Consider the following 16,353-nt stretch of genomic DNA (forward strand, 5'->3'; position numbering starts at 1 on the left):
CTTATAGCTCTTTAGCCACTGTCTTGTTATTTCTGTCAAAACCCCCTATCTTTTCATAGCACTTAGGTTAAGTTTTACATATTTAATTCTATGATTATTTATTGATGGTTAAAAAAAAAAGAAAAAAGAGACAGGGTGATTTTCAAAACACAATCCCCACCAAGTTGGGTCAAGATGTTCTCTCTCTGGCAAGGACAGAAATGGAAGAGGAGATTATTCATAGGTGCAGGTGAGAACCTGATGGAATCTTACGTGATGGTTTATCTTGGCTCCATGAAGTGCAAGACCACACATTAAAGAGCAAGGGCATGAGGATGGGAGAGAATGATAGAATGTTCACCCATATGTGACTCAGTTTCTTTATCCATAAAATAGGTATAATAATAGGACCTCACTCACAGGACTTTGTGAAAGTCAAGAACAGAGAGATGGATAGAGATTGTGGGGGGGGGGGGGACAATACATTTCTGTTTAAGCCACCTGATTTGTGGCATTTTGTTATGGTGGCCATAGCAAACTAATACAGCATATAAAAAGAGCAGAGGCTTTGGAGAATGACTTGCTTGATTTGAATCACAGCTCTACTTAGTTGCTTCCCTTCAGTTAGCAACCACAGAACCTTGGGTATGTCCTTTAACTCTGTTCACATTTGGAAAGTTAGGATAGCAACAGTAAACATTTGGTGACAGCTTGCTTTGGGTGCTAGTCTGCTGTATCTCACAGCATCCCATTCTGTTGTGTCACAGGTACTAATCTATTCTCTCGTCTACTCTTCACAACCTGTAAGTAGGTTCTATCATCAGACTTCATTTATGTCTTCAGAAGCTGTAAGGGAAAGGCAAAATAGGATGTAAAGGTGAGGTTCAAACACAGCTGTCCCACTTTAGAGTCCACTTCTTACCCACTCTTCTCCCCCTGCTTCCCTGGTGCCTTCCTTACAAGTGTCCTAGGGAGATAGAGTAAGGTGGTGCTCAGGAAGTATTAAGAAGTATTAGGAAATATTAAGAATGGGTAGCAAGAGAGCAATAAAAGTTAAGCTCTTTTATTATTTATGGACAATGAGAAAGGGATGTGACCTGTTGTGGGCAACAGGACATCTTTCCTACTAGAGAAAAACAGGAGGATAACTGGACAGTGTTCAGTGTCCACTCGAGGAAAAGGGGTTTGGTTGAACAACTTTTCTCTAGCAGTGGTTCTATTTTAGAAAGGATTTAGTCCCTACATAAGCATGGTGGAATGAGACATCAATGTCCTTTTCCTCCTGGACATCACGCTATACCATAAAGATGAAAGAGAAAACTCCTTTTTGAGTGAACTCCTTTTTGAGTGAAAGTAGGCGGCAGCTATAATATGCTGAATCAAAGTGCCAAAAGCAGCTAAGATGACCACAGAAGCCACCATGTGAGGTCATATGCAACACAAGCTTCATCGGGATGATATTGGGGGGTGGGGCGGTAGCTGAAAAGTAGAATACGGGAAAAATAATGTATACGTTGATTATAATATCTGGGAGTCAAGTCATGATCGTGTTCACAGATGCTTAAGACATTTGCCAAATTTAACTATTTATGATGAGAATACATAAATAATTTCTTAACATTATAAAACTACATCTATTTCAACTCAAAGTCAGCATCAAACCCAGTGGAATATTACACTCATTCCTGACTAAAGATAGGAACAAAAAAGGGAAGCCCTCTTGTAAGACTTTTTAGCATTTACTGCATGTATAGTTAGATAAGTGAACATATCTTAACAAATTTTAAGAGGCAGTGTTAAGAGTGAATTTTATAAGTGAATTATAACCACATGATGTTATTTTTTAAAAAGTGGCATACAGAGGCACTCTTGATCTTGGCTCAGGTCATGATCGCACGATTTGTGAGAATGAGCCCTGTGTCAGGCTCTGTATTGACAGCGTGGAACCTTCTTGGGCTTCTCTCTCCCTTTGCCCCTCTGCACACATGTGCGCACGCATGCTCTTTCTCAAAATAAATAAATAAACATTAAAAAAAGTGGTAAAGAATCACTCTTTTTTAGATGATATATATAATATACATACCTTAAACATTTAAGGGTAACTAAAATTATGACACTATCAAGTTCAGTTAAGTACTAGAGTATACTATTAATGTGAAAATATTAATAGCTTTCATATATGTAAACAGCAAGCAAAGGAGGCATTTCATAGTGGAAGTAGGAAGGTAGTAAGGGAAGAGATGGAATGTGCAATACAAGTGGTGAGACATAGCGATGAAAGGGTTTTCAGCCAGGCCATCCTGAAGGACTTACTGTGCTAACAATGGTTAGTTGTCTGACAGGCCAACCGTTAAGCCTCTTTCTGACAGTATCAACGCTGGCTTCTCCTGGTTCCTTCTGGACATGTAAGAAGTCCCTGTTAACTGCTGCAAGGGCCGCATATTAGTGGTAACTGGTAAAAACAACAAAAACTGGGGGCTCCTGGATGGCTCAGCTGGTTAGGTGACCGACTTCAGCTCACATGATGATCTCGCAGTTTGTGAGTTCGGGCTCCGTGTCAGGCTCTGTGCTGACAGCTCAGAGCTGGAGCCTGCTTCGGGTTCTGTGTCTCCCCCTCTCTCTGCCCCCTCCCCTGCTCACACTCTGTGTCTCTCTGTCTCTCAATAATAAACAAACATTAAAAAAATTAAAATAAAACAACAAAAACTGTAAGCCTGTATGCCACTCTTCGCTTTAACAGTGTATCCTACTAGCAAGCCTCACCTAACTAATCCAGTGAGTTTTAACTCTAAACCTCATTCCATTTTTCTGGCCCTACCTCTTTTCTTCCTTTTTTCCTTTTCTTTTTCTTTTTAAAAATATTTTTTGTGTTATTAACAGGAATTCATATTTGGTGTGGCTTAACTGTATTTCAGAAGCTCATCAGATTGTGAGACTGCTTCCTTGAAACATTTTTGTGCTATTGTTTTAAAAATAATAATAATTAAAAAACAGTTGATGTTAATAAAAATGTCAATGTGAAAAAAAAGTTGAATCCACCTCTGTCGCCATGTATCAAGAAAAAAAGCCCCAATGCTTTCAAGATTTAAGAAAAAAATTATACAACTATAGGAAGAAAATAGGGAAGAACTACATTATAAGCTTGGAGTAGAGAAGGTCTTACTAAATTCTTCTCAAAATCTAGAAGCTGTAGGGGCACCTGGGTGGCTCAGTCGGTTAAGCGTCCGACATCAGCTCAGGTCACGATCTCGCGGTCCGTGAGTTCAAGCCCCACGTCGGGCTCTGGGCTGATGGCTCAGAGCCTGGAGCCTGCTACCGATTCTGTATCTCCCTCTCTCTCTGCCCCTCCCCCATTCATGCTCTGTCTCTCTCTGTCCCAAAAATAAATAAACGTTAAAAAAAATTAAAAAAAAATCTAGAAACTGTAAAAGATTGATGAATTCAACCACATACATGAAAATAATGCACAGCCAAAATCAACTTGAGCAAAGTCAAAATACAAATGACTAGGAAACATTTTGTAATTCATTTACAGACAAAGACAAATTTATATCTGCCATTTATCTAAGAGCAAGGGCTATGTCAGTAAACAAAAGTGACCAAATCTCTGTTGTTTTGTGCCCCACCTTGTAGTTAACCATTTGTGCCTTCCTCATGTATGAAGACTTTTAGAAATTAAGACCAACAAGCTAATAGAAAAGTGAGAAAATGATACTAGTAGTTGGCAGCAAAGAAAATTTTCAGTGACTCCTAAACAATAAAACAAAAAACATCAACTCTATTCATAAGAGAAATATAATTAAAACTATATGCACTTTTGTTTACCGGTCAGACTGACAAAATCTAGAAGCTTCACACAACTTGCTGATGAGGCTTTGGAGAACAGGCTTACTCATAGTATGTCTGGGAGTTTACACTGATACAACTTTAATTAGAAGACAATTTGGAATCTCTATCAAGAATAAAAAGCAAAGACCCTTTAAGCTAAGAGTTTACTTTTGAGAAATTTAGACAGATGTATTTTTTTTAATATTTATTGATTTTTGAGAGAGTGACAGAAAGAGAAGAGCAGGGGAAAGGCAGAGAGAGTGAGTGGTGGGAGAGAATGTGAAGCAGGCTCTAGGCTCTGACCTGTCAGCACAGAACCTGGTTTGGGGCTTGAACTCACAAACCACAAGATCATGTCCTCAGCTGCGTTCAGACACCAAACCAAATGGGCCACCCAGGGGCCCCTAGACAGATATTTTTATAGGTGATAAATATATGTACAGTGTTCTCTATTCAAGCAGTGTTTCTTATGGCATAGGTTAGAAATGACTCAGGTGTCCATCACTAGGGGATCAAATTATGCTACATTTAGCTGAGAGGTCAGCCAACTATAGCCCACAGGCCAGGTCCAGTTCAACACCTGTTTGTGTATGGCCCACAAACTAATAATAGCTTTTACATTTTAGGTGTTTTTAAGAATCAGAAGGATAATATTATGTGACACTTGGAAATTACATGAAATTCTGCTCTAGTGTCATTAAAGTTTTATTGGAATATAGCCATACTTGTCCATTTACATAGTACCTCCGGCTGCTTTTGTCCTGCGGAGTTGACTTGTTGTGACAGAGACCATATGTGCCACTCTGGTTGCTTCCCACTGATGGTTGGCTCACTGTAAATTGCAATGACACAGTTAGAATTTGACAGTGTTTCAAGTGCCATACAGCTAATACATAGAATTTTAGGACCTAAATATATCCATAAAGATGATAAATATCCACCTATGCAAGAAAACTTTTTTTTTTCGAACTAATTCATACTCAGTACCAAAGACTTTTGGGAAAAACCCAAGGATAAGACATCCTTTCACCAAACCATTGATTTCCAGACTACCATTTCAGAGATGTGTAACACATTCAGTAGAAAATGAGAAATCTGAAATTTCCTGTTGATTGGAGAGAGACTGTTACACATTTAAAGGATGTGTGCACTCATTCTCAGGATTTAAACACTTGAGTGACATTTCTTACAGTGCTGAAATTTACAGCTTACGGTTATATCTACTGCATCCCAAACTTTTTTCCATTTTCTACCAAAGTAAACAAGAGTTCGAGTATATCCTACCATGGCATTTTTATTGCACTTTTAGCCTTCATCAGGATTTTTCATTTTACTTCTACTCTGTGGTTTGCATGGAAACCACTCCTAATCTCTCCTGAGTCATGTAGTGTCTGCCTTCCAGGTGTAACTCAATTAGCACCCTGCCAATTTATCACTAGATCAGGTAATTATTAAATAATTTTGATCAAAAACTGTCCCAGGGATGCCTGGGTGGCTCAGTTAAGTGTCCAATTTTGGCTCAGGTCATGATCTTGTGGTCGTGGATTTGAGCCCCACATCAGGTTCTGTGCAAACAGCTCAGAGCCTTGAGCCTGCTTCAGATTCTGTGTCTCCCTCTCGCTCTGCCCTCCCACCTTGTTCATTCTCTCTGTCTCTCTGTATCTCTCTCTCAAAAATAAATAAACATTAATTTTTTTAATTGTCCTGAGGAGCCTGGGTGGCTCAATTGATTAAGCGTCGACCTCTTGATTTCAGCTCAGGTCATGGTCTTATGGTTGATGAGGCTGAGCCACGAACTTGCACTGACAGCGTGCATCCTACTTAAGATTCTCTCTCTCTCTCTCTCTCTCTCTCTCTCTCTCTCTCACACACACACACACACACACACACACACACCAAACAAAAAAATTTGTCTTGTCTTCTCTCCCAAAAGCAATGTAGCCAGAACCATTTACTGGCCTCAACACATCCATCTCTCCATGTGTTTGTTGTTAGGAGGATTTAGTACTTTGATTGGGGGGACCAAATAAAATTTGAACAGGATACTTAATGAATCAAAACATATACTGAATGATTAGAAATTCTCAGTTAACTTACTAGAAAGGAAAATAAATTACAATTCAGCTTTCCCATGGGTTACTGGAGTGAATGTTAAGATGGGCCCTTTCAATAATTTTTCTATTAAAAGGAAGCGAGACCTTGATAAATGTAATTTTTATTTTTTCACTTTTTCCAAATTATATTATTTAAATTTTTATCTGTGCCTCAGTTGCTTATACAAACATCTCTGTATAATGTTAATTGGCTTCTGAGATGAGAGCTTGGCTTATGTATACACAAAAAGCACTAGGAATTTCTAAGTAAACATTCAGGTTAAAATTTGTCATCACCTTGGTTTCCTGGTTATATGGATTTATTTGAGAGTATGTTAGAACTTATACTGTAATGTGATCATTCTAAAGGGCACTTTAAGACATTATGTGCTCTTGGGGCACCTGGCTGGCTCAGTTGGTAGAGCGTGTGACTCCTGACCTCACGGTAGTACTTTGAGCCCAACTTTGGGTGAAGAGATCACTTAAAAATAAAATCTCTTTTAAAAAAAGACATTATGTGCTCTGTAGCTATAGGAATAATCATAGCTATACCACAGTTTTGTTTTTTTTTCTTTTTAAATAGAATTTAGGGAAGAAGTTTTGTTTTAAACTTTGGCATGAAGTTAAGTCAACAATATTTATCCATCCATCCTTTCAATCTTGCCATGTAGTTGTTTTATAATGATTAAAGGAAGGAAGGGGAAAATGAAGGTAGAGGGAAGTAAACGCTTTTCTACTGAAATTAACATAGTTGTAGGAGAGAAATTTTCAGTACTCTGTACCAGGGTCAGTCTCAAATATGAACCACAGGAGTTGCTCCCCTATTACGGAATGTGAAGATACGTGACAGATACCCCCAGTCCCAGAATTAAGAAAAAAAATTTTTATTGGTCATTAACTAATTAAGTGTGCTTTCTTTAGCTGTCCTCCTTAAAGTGTTAACATTTTTAGGAGGGAGATTAGATTGTCCTTGTCAAGATGGGTAAGTGTGACAGGAACACTGGCTGTGTAGGTAGAGAGAACTAGAAAGAGAAGACGGGAAATTAGGGTGGCATTCAGCTGTATTCTTAGGCCCCTTTAGGTCCACCAACAAGGTGAGTGGTATGAGTTAGTATGTGGTATACCTTAATGAAGAGGTTCTCAAACTAGCTCACATCAGAATCACCAGGGAGTCCTCTTATTCATAATGTCCCATTTCAGAGTTTCTGACTGAGCAGGTTTGGGGTAAGGCTCATGGATCTGCAGTTCAAAGAATTTCCCAGGAGATTCTGATGCTCCCAGTTCTGAGGCCACACAGTACAATCACTGTTAGGGAGGCAACTGATATGCATTTGGTGGAAAAAAGGAAGAGGGGTGCACACTGTATCGAAAAAGGTAAGGCCTATTGCTGACATCATGTAAGACTTCAGATATGTTTCATTGCATGAAGCTTAAATTGAGAGAAAAATGGAGAAGTTGTATTTGTGAGAATATTAGTAACTTACAGAAAATGTTTATACTTTACCAGTAGGAAAATTACATTCCTCCTGTTTTGGGACCATTTAACTGGCTAATATCAAAAGGTTTTCTGTGTTTCTGATAGTACGTCCTATCAGAACAGGGTCCTTATTCATTTTGCTATCCAAATTACAACTAGCGTGTGAAAAGACCACAGTTAGTGATAAACTAACGTCTGTCATATAATCAAAAATTCTTAATCCAATAATAGGCCTTAGACAGCTTGGTTAGTCAACTCTGTCTACTGTGTAGCCTTTAATGAATGGAACAAGGTTAAGCCAGAATTCTGAAAGTTAAATTGGGATTAATTTAGTGATTGATTCTCAAAGTTTGTGTGAATCAGAATTACCTAGGGTGGGAAAAAATATATAGAAGAGTGCCAGGCTTATTGAATTAGCATGGGACTGCATCTTGCTTTATACCGAGTTCCTCAAATGAGTTAACAGCACATTTTGAGGACCTCTGGTTTAGAGCTGTGCTTCTCAAACAACGTATAATGAAGAAACAGATTTGTAAAAATTTCCAGATATCGTAGGCCAATACTTTTGTAAATTCAATACAACTAGTTTCTAAAAAGGAAATTTTAAAACAAAGAGAAAATACAAACCCTAGGGAATGATAGATTCTAAGATCCTACCGGAGGGCTTTCACAGAAAACAACTATAAAACTCAGACGCAGTGAAGAGTGAACAAAAGCAGAACAGTTTCTGGTAGGGAGTCTGTGGGCAGAGAAAGTACAGGAGGGAGCTATCTGAAGTAAGCTCTCCACTTTTGTAGCTCTTACCCTTGTGCTAAGCATAGTTGTATCACTGAAACCCAAGTCTGGCTTCCAGGAGCTCCACAGGCCAATACTCAAGAGTTCTGATTGGAAAGAAATTTGAGCTTTATCCAGGAGGCCAGCCACCTGGGGAGAAGGTGGACTCTCAGGTTTCTGCCTGGCCCAGGATTTTTTTAAAGGGGTTTAATCACTTCAGGGAGTGGAGTGGTTGGTCTGTGACATTTCTTGATTACCTGCAGACTCAATGATAACTACAGAGCTATCTCAGTGCTCAGAGGTTGTGTAAGAAGTTCTAGATCCTTGGTGCCCAGGGGAGGTCATGCAAGAAGGTCTAGTTCCTTGGTACCTAGGGTACTGTACAAGAGTATTCTGTTCTTTCTGCAAAGGAGGGCAAGATCTACAGATGCATAAAGGGAGGTCAGTAAAACCTTTTGTGTGACCTTAAAGAAGAAAAATATATTGCTGAAAAAATCGCTGAGCTAATCAGAAAGCCAAGATGGCCTCAAACAGACTTGCTGACCTCTGTGGCCTAGGAACAGTTCTGGTCCTTCACTCCCCAAGGCCAGTCGTCTGCAAATGTCAAAGAAAATAAATTAGTTCTGCTACAGATCAAGGGCTTTAGGTTAGCAAGCAAGGAGGTTGTTAACTTGAAGCAAGTTAACCCTCCAGACTGGATGGATTGCCGTTAGAGTTGGGTTCTCATTTTTGGTGGAGCTTACATGACTATATCCAACTACCAAAATTCATCGAACTATGAATTTCATACACCCTAAAATGAGGGTATATATTACTGAATGTAAATTAGACCTCAATAAAGCTATTTAAAATCCATATAATAGACTTACCTTTAAAAATGAAACATTCTAGGGGCGCCTGGGTGGCTCAGTCGATTGAGCATCCGACTTCGGCTCAGGTCATGATCTCGCGGTCCGTGAGTTCCAGCCCCGCGTCGGGCTCTGTGCTGACAGCTCAGAGCCTGGAGCCTGCTTCCGATTCTGTGTCTCCCTCTCTCTCTGACCCTCCCCCATTCATGCTCTGTCTCTCTCTGTCTCAAAAATAAATAAACATTAAAAAAAATTAAAAAAAAATAAAAATGAAACATTCTAAGGAAATTATAAAATGACAAAGAACTTGAAAGATTTCCAGGAAATACTAGCTGGCTTTTACTACATTTATTTTCCACATTGCAAATAGAATAAAATGTCAACATAAGAAGATAGATCATCCAGCATTCTGATGTTTACAGTGTACGTAACTGAATGCTGGAATCCTTGCCAACTGACCAGTGTTGTGAAGAGAACTAATGTAATAATTGGTTTACTTTTTAAAGTTTTCCAGAGCTGATGAATGGAAGTATATAAAATATCCATAATTCATTGTTAACATCAATTAATTTAGTAATACTAATACAAGCCTCAATGTTTTATTATTTAACAGAAAGAATTACCTTATCAAATTTTTATAAATATTTCTAAATGCTTACCCTAATTTTTTTTCTCTGACTCACTGAGGATCAGTCTCACACACTTTGTTCTATAGACCACACTTTGAGTAGCAGTGATGTTGAGACCTGGAGTCAACTAGTTGTCCCACACAGAGTAACTTAGGGTGAATTTATAACTTTTGCTTTGGGGTATTGCAAGGAATTCACTGTAACTGGCCTATATCCAGTTTGTTATTATAAAGCTAAGGCAACCAATTAATTTTTGTGATGCCTTCTATTAGTTATGTATTTGTCTCCATTAAGTAAACTGTAAGCTACTTGAAGTAGACCTGTGATCTATTCAACTCTCTCTTGAAGAATTTAGTACAGTCTTATAAGTAACCACTCAGTCTAAAACTTATAGATCTTAATTTTTGTTGAAAGAACACCAACTGTGTTATGTTTTAAGTTTTCTTTAATTCCAATTAGTTAACATAGTGTTACATTAGTTTCAGGAGTATAATATGTAATTCAACAATTCCATATATCACCCTGTGCTCATCATGACAAGTGCACTCCTTAATACCCATCACCTATTTAATTCATCTCTCCACCTCTCTCCCTTGCAGTAACTGTCAGTTTGTTCTCTATAATTAAGTCTGCTTCTTGATTTGTCTCTCTCTCTCGTTTTATTTTCTTCTGTTGGTTTATTTCTTAAATTTCACATATGAGTGAAATCATACGGTATTTGTCTTTCTTTGACTGTTGTATTTACTTAGCTTTATATTCTATAGCTCTCTCCACGTCATTGCAAATGGCAAGATTTCATTCTTTTTTAATGGCTGAATAGTATTCCATTGTATATAAATACTGCATCTTTGCTGGACACTTATGCTGCTTCTGTATCTTAGCTATTGTAAATAGTGCTGCTGTAAACATAGGGATTCATGTACTCTTCGTGTTTTTATATTCATCAGGTAAATACCCAGTAGTGCAATTACTGTATCATAAGGTAATTCTATTTTTAACTTTTTGAGAAATTTCCATACTGTTCCCCACAGTGGCTACACAAGTTTGCATTCCCACCAACAGTGTAAGAGGTTCCCCTTTTCCCACATCCTCACCGATACCTTTTGTTTCTTGTGTTGTGTATTTTAGCCATTCTGACAGGTGTGAGGTGATACATCATTGCGGTTTTGATTTTTATTTCCCTGATGATGAGTGAGCATTTTTTTTCATGTGTCTTTTGGCCATCTGCATGTCTTTTTTTTGGAGAATTGTTTGTTCATTTCTTGAGTCCTTTTCTTAATTGGCTCATTTGGTTTTTGGGTATTGAGTTGTATCAGTTCTTTAGAGATTTTGGATACTAACCCTTTATCAGATATGTCATTTGCAAATGTCTTCTCCCATTCTGTAAGTTACCTTTTTAGTTTTTTGGACTATTTCCTTTGCTGTGCAGAAGTTTGTTTTGTTTTGTTTTTGTTTGTTTATTTGTTTGTTTGTTTGTTTTGGATATAGTCCCAATAGTTTATTTTTGCTTTTGTTTCCCTTGTCTCAGGAGACATATCTAGAAAGATGTCGCTACAGCCGATGTTAAAGAGGTGACTGCCTTGCTCTCTTCTAGTATTTTTATGATTTCAGGTCTCCCATTTAGGTCTTGAATCCATTTGGAATTTATTTTTATGTATGGTGTAAGAAAGTGGTCCAGTTTTATTCTGTGTTGTTGTCCAGTTTTCCCAACGCCATTTGTTGAAGAAACTGTCTTTTTTCCCACTGGATGTTCTTTCCTGCTTTGTCAAAGATTAATTGACCATATAATTGTGAGTTCATTTCTGTTTTTTTTTTAAATTCTGTTCCATTGATCTACGTGTCTATTTTTGTGCCAGTACCATACTTTTTTTTTGATTACTACAGCTTTTTAATATAACTTGGGGTCTGAAATTGTGATGCCTCCAGCTTTGCTTTTCTTTTTCAAAATTAAGTTGGCTATTTAGGGTCTTTTCTGATTCTACACAAATTTTAGAATTGTTCTGTGAAAAAAAAACACTGGTGTTACTTTGATAGGGGTTGCATCGGATATGTAGATTGTTTTGGGGGGTATCAACATTTTAACAATTATTTGTTCTTCTGATCTATGAGCATGGAATGTCTTTCTTTGTGTCTTGAGTTTTTTCATCAGTGTTTTATAGTCTTCACATTACGGGTCTTTCACCTCTTTGGTTAGGTTTGTTCCTCAGTATCTTATTATTTGGGATGCAATTATAAGTGGGATTGTTTTCTCAATTTCTCTTTCTGCTGCTTCATTGTTGGTATACACCAGTAGTGAAACAGATTCTGTACATTGATTTTGTATCCTGCGAGTTTACTGAATTCATTTATCACTTCTAGCAGTGTTTTTTTGTGCAGTCTTTAGGGTTTTCTATATATGGTATTATGTCATCTGCAAATAGTGAAAGTTTTACCTTTTCCTTGCCAATTTGGATGCCTTTTATTTCTTTTTGTTGTCTGATAGCTGTAGCTAGGACTCCCAGTAATATGTTGAATAAAAGTGGTAACAGCGGGCATCTTTGTCTTATTCGTGACCTTAGGGGAAAAGCTCTCAGTTTTTCCCCATTAAGGATGATGTCAGCTGTGGTTTTCTCATATATAGCCTTTATTATGTTGAGGTATGTGTCCTCTAAACCTATTTTGTTGAAGGTTTTTATCATGAATGGATGTTGTACTTTGTCAAATGCTTTTTCTGCATCTATTGAAGTGATCATATGTTTCTTAGCCTCTCTCATATTGATGAGATGTATCACATTAATTGATTTGCAAATATTGAACTACCTTGAAACCCAGGAATAAATCCCACTTGATCATATCAGCTGTGTTTTAGGTGTTTATAGCATCACCTATAAAACTGATTTGCGTTTAAAGGAATGTGGTATTTTCAACATGACCTAAGATTTTGATGGAGACGGAACAAAAGAGTCATAGTTTTGACATTAATTATCACAAGGAAGTAGTAAACAAACTAACCCTCATTTCATGATATGTGTGAACACTGATATTAGAAGATAGTGGAATATAAAATTGAATATTTTGGGTTTTTACCACAGTATCTTCAACTCGGTATTATGATTAAGAAACCCAGACTATGTCAAACAGTGGCCCATAAAAGTAAGTTTTGTAACCCTTTAATAGAGTAGTAAATTGTTGTCACCAAAGCTGATAGTTGGCTGTTTCGATCATGTCCATACCTCATCTTGCTCTTTTATTCACAAGATACCCTTCAGGAATATACACCAAGAAGATCAATACAAATTGTAATTCAGACAAACCTAAATCAAAAGTGGAAATTGAAGACACATTCAAGATAAGTCCGGAAACTCACACATTGGAAACTATCTTGTAACTAGGATATAATCTCAATAATATGGAATGATAATGCTGATTGCTGTTTATACTTCATTATTTAAAGCAAGATCGGTCATCTTTGACAAAATACTATTTTATTGATTCCATTTTGCTTCAGGAGGCAACCATGAGGGCCATGACCAGGATGGGATTGGTAACTGGGGGGGGGGGGGGGGGGTACACTGAAGCTAGCTGGAGTAGGTTTCTATAGAATGTGAGAATCAGAGAAGGGAAGAGATATTCCCAATAGGGGTGTATGAAAATGCTAGAGGGAAAAAGGTAGCGTAAAGGCAAGCAAACTAGTGAGGAACTGTGGCCGAAGACATCAGAACAGTAGTCCTGACCCATGTAGAGTATTAGGAGCAACTGCATGCTTCACTCCTTCTGTTCTTGATTCATTTCCTAGGCAAGTTGCTTAACTCTGTAACTTAGTTTCCTTATCTATAAAACAATTTTTTAAAGGTGAAGGCTAAATAGAATAATACCTGTAAAAATTTGTAAAAGATGGGGTGCCTGGGTGTCTCAGTCAGCTAAGTGTCTGACTTCGGCTCAGATCATGATCTCACAGTTGGTGGATTTGAGCCCCGTGTCAAGCTCTGTGCTGACAGTTCAGATCCTGGAGCCTGTTTAGGATTTTGATCTGCCTCTGTCTGTTTCCCTCCCCAACTTGAGTTCTCTCAATCTCCATCTCTCTCTCTCTCAAATTAATAAATGTTAAAAAAATGTTTAATATGTAAAAGACTATCTGGCTCATGATACAAATATTCACTTCTCTTTCTGATACTTGATAGTTTTCATGTATGCCATTAGTCCTTTCCTGTGGTTTTCATTGCAAATATTTTCTCCCACTTGGCCAGCTGTTCTTGGATTTTGTTTATAGTGGATTTTTTTCTAAATATTAAAGAAAAGTTCATTTACTCTTTTTTTTATATTGCCTCTAAATTGGTGTAATAGTTAGAAAACTTTCCTGTGCCAAAGTTAAAGAGAAATTTACTCATGCTTTCAAATGCTTGTTTGGTTTCACTTTTTTTTTTTTTTTTGCATTAGATTCCTAATCCTTTTGAAGATTATTCTTCCATATGGTGGATCGCTACGCAGTTGTCCAATCATGCTAATTTTAATTTCATTTTTGTTGGGCACCTATTAGGTGTCAGGCACATTCACTAAACAAATAAAATTAGTAGACAGTCAAGTCCTTTATATTTTTGCAAAGGGTACAAAGGAACACAGGATGCTAGGAGAAGACACAGGGATGCATAAAGTCATCTGGGGCTCATCTGGAAGAGAACAACCTCCTTTCTCTAGCCATAAAAAGGGGGAACCTGGAGAGGTAATGGATGTTTAGGTATTGAATAAGAGGTAATAGTTTCTGTGAAGGAAGAGACCTTTTCCATAGAAGTATAACTTAGAACCAGAAACATTAGGGCAATGGGGTGCCTCATGAGCCCTCTCATCCGGAAGTATGTGAGCAGTGTCAAGGCTAAATGAGCAGTCAAATGTTCATAAAAGGGATTCTGACAGTGGATCAAATATTGTACTCTGCACTCTCATCCATCTTTGATATTCTAGGAGTCTTTGTTCTTGTACTCCATTTATCTGCTGTCTTTTTAGCCATACCTCTTTGAATTATTTTTCGTAGTTTTTTGGGGGGTTAAAATATGTATCTTTACCTTGTCACTATCAACTCAGATTTAATATTGTATCACTTCACATAAAATGAAAGAACTTGGCTACTGTATAGCCCTACTTATCCATTACTGCTCATTCCTTTCCCTAGTTGCCATATGTATTTATTTCTTCTGGATAGATTATAAATCCCAAAGTACAATTTCATGAGCCTCGTGTAAAGAAAGTAAAAGGAAAAACATAATCTTTTATATTTACTCACATATTTAACATTTCTGGTACTCTCAGTTCCTTTCTAAAGATCCAAGGAACATTTTCCTTCATCTTGCAGATCCTACTGTAGCATTTTGTATAATGCAGTTCAGCTAATGACAACTTCTTTATTTTTATTTAGCTAAAACTCCATTTTGATTTCATTCTTGAAGAATATTTTTGATAGAGATAGAATTCTTGGAGGACAGTTTTTGTTTTCCTTCCAGCACTTCCTCCTACTGTCTTTGGACTTCATTTTTCTAATGAGAATTAAGGAATAAATGGTATTGTAATATGTTTGCTTCCTCTGGCTTTGAGATTTTGACATTTTTGTTATTTCGGAAATTTGATTATGGGGTGTGTAGGTGTGATTTTCTTTGCATTTATTCCTCTTAGGATTTGCTATGTTTCTTGAAAGGTGTAAATTTAGGCTTTTGACCAATTTTGGAAAAACTTTGCCATTATTTATTCATTATTGCCCTTCTCCTTCTCCTTCTCCTTCTCCTTCGTCGTCGTCTTCTCTTACTGCATCCCAGTCTTTACCTTCTCTTCTGGAATCTAATTACCTGTATATCGGATGATTTTATCACACAGTGCTCTGAAGCTCTGCTTATTTATTTGTTTTATCCCTCCCCCATTATTTTAGCAACTGTATGCTTTTGATTGATTGGTCCCCAAAGGCACCGCCAATCTGCTATTAACCTCACCAAATTAACTATTTTCACATACTGTATTTTTAATGCTCAGATTCACATTTGGTTCTTTTGTATACTTTCTATTTCTCTGCTGAGATTTTTCTTTTTGTTCATTTACTAAGTGCATATTTTCCTATATGATCTTTAGCATAGTTACATTAGCTATTTCTAAAATAACCTATTTGCTTTAAGCCTCTTAAAAGCATAGTTTTGCATATAGTTTTCAATGTTATTGATGTGAAAGTTTAAGTAGAAGCATACAGTATTTTATTATGTGGCTTCATTTACATCTTTTAAATATTTAGATATATGGAATTATGTCCTTTATTTTTTCTGAGGCCTAGAATAAAAGGAGTTACAGAAGATAAGATTGAAGGCATTAGTCAGATTGCAGATGAATAGAATTTTATACGTTCAGGTTAGAATATTATTTTAAGAAAAACGTGTTGATGAATAAAAAAATTGAAGTTCTTTGGAGCCATATTTTGTAAAGAATGATCTAGTGAGAATATGAAGGAAGGATCTGAAGAAGATAGGACAAGAGAAGGAGCACAGGAAGACTCTTTCTGTGAAATGATAAAGGCTAAAGTGGTACCAATGTAAAAGTGAACTTAAGAAATAATAAGAACAAACACGTGAAAGGAAGAATTTGCATGTTCTCCTTTGGAGAATGCTGTGGAACTTGGATAGTTAGGGGTGAAGATAGTGGCTTTAAATGAGAAACAAGGGAAATGCTTCAGACCATCACCTTGTGGTAAAGGCATTGCATTTGTAAAGAAGTCC

At 37.1% G+C, this 16,353-nt stretch overlaps 1 long non-coding RNA gene across 1 annotated transcript in view; it reads left to right on the forward strand.

The window, feature by feature from the left end:
• Positions 1–417: 417 nt before the first annotated feature.
• The window catches only part of LOC128314871 (uncharacterized), a 241,188-nt gene continuing 225,252 nt past the window's right edge, over positions 418–16,353 (forward strand). The window contains exon 1 of the long non-coding RNA XR_008297028.1: positions 418–746. This is a non-coding gene — a long non-coding RNA (uncharacterized LOC128314871). The remainder of the gene's footprint in view (positions 747–16,353) is intronic.

Source organism: Acinonyx jubatus, chromosome A2, assembly GCF_027475565.1.
Source record: "Acinonyx jubatus isolate Ajub_Pintada_27869175 chromosome A2, VMU_Ajub_asm_v1.0, whole genome shotgun sequence".
In the NCBI taxonomy this organism is placed as follows: Eukaryota; Metazoa; Chordata; class Mammalia; order Carnivora; family Felidae; genus Acinonyx; species Acinonyx jubatus.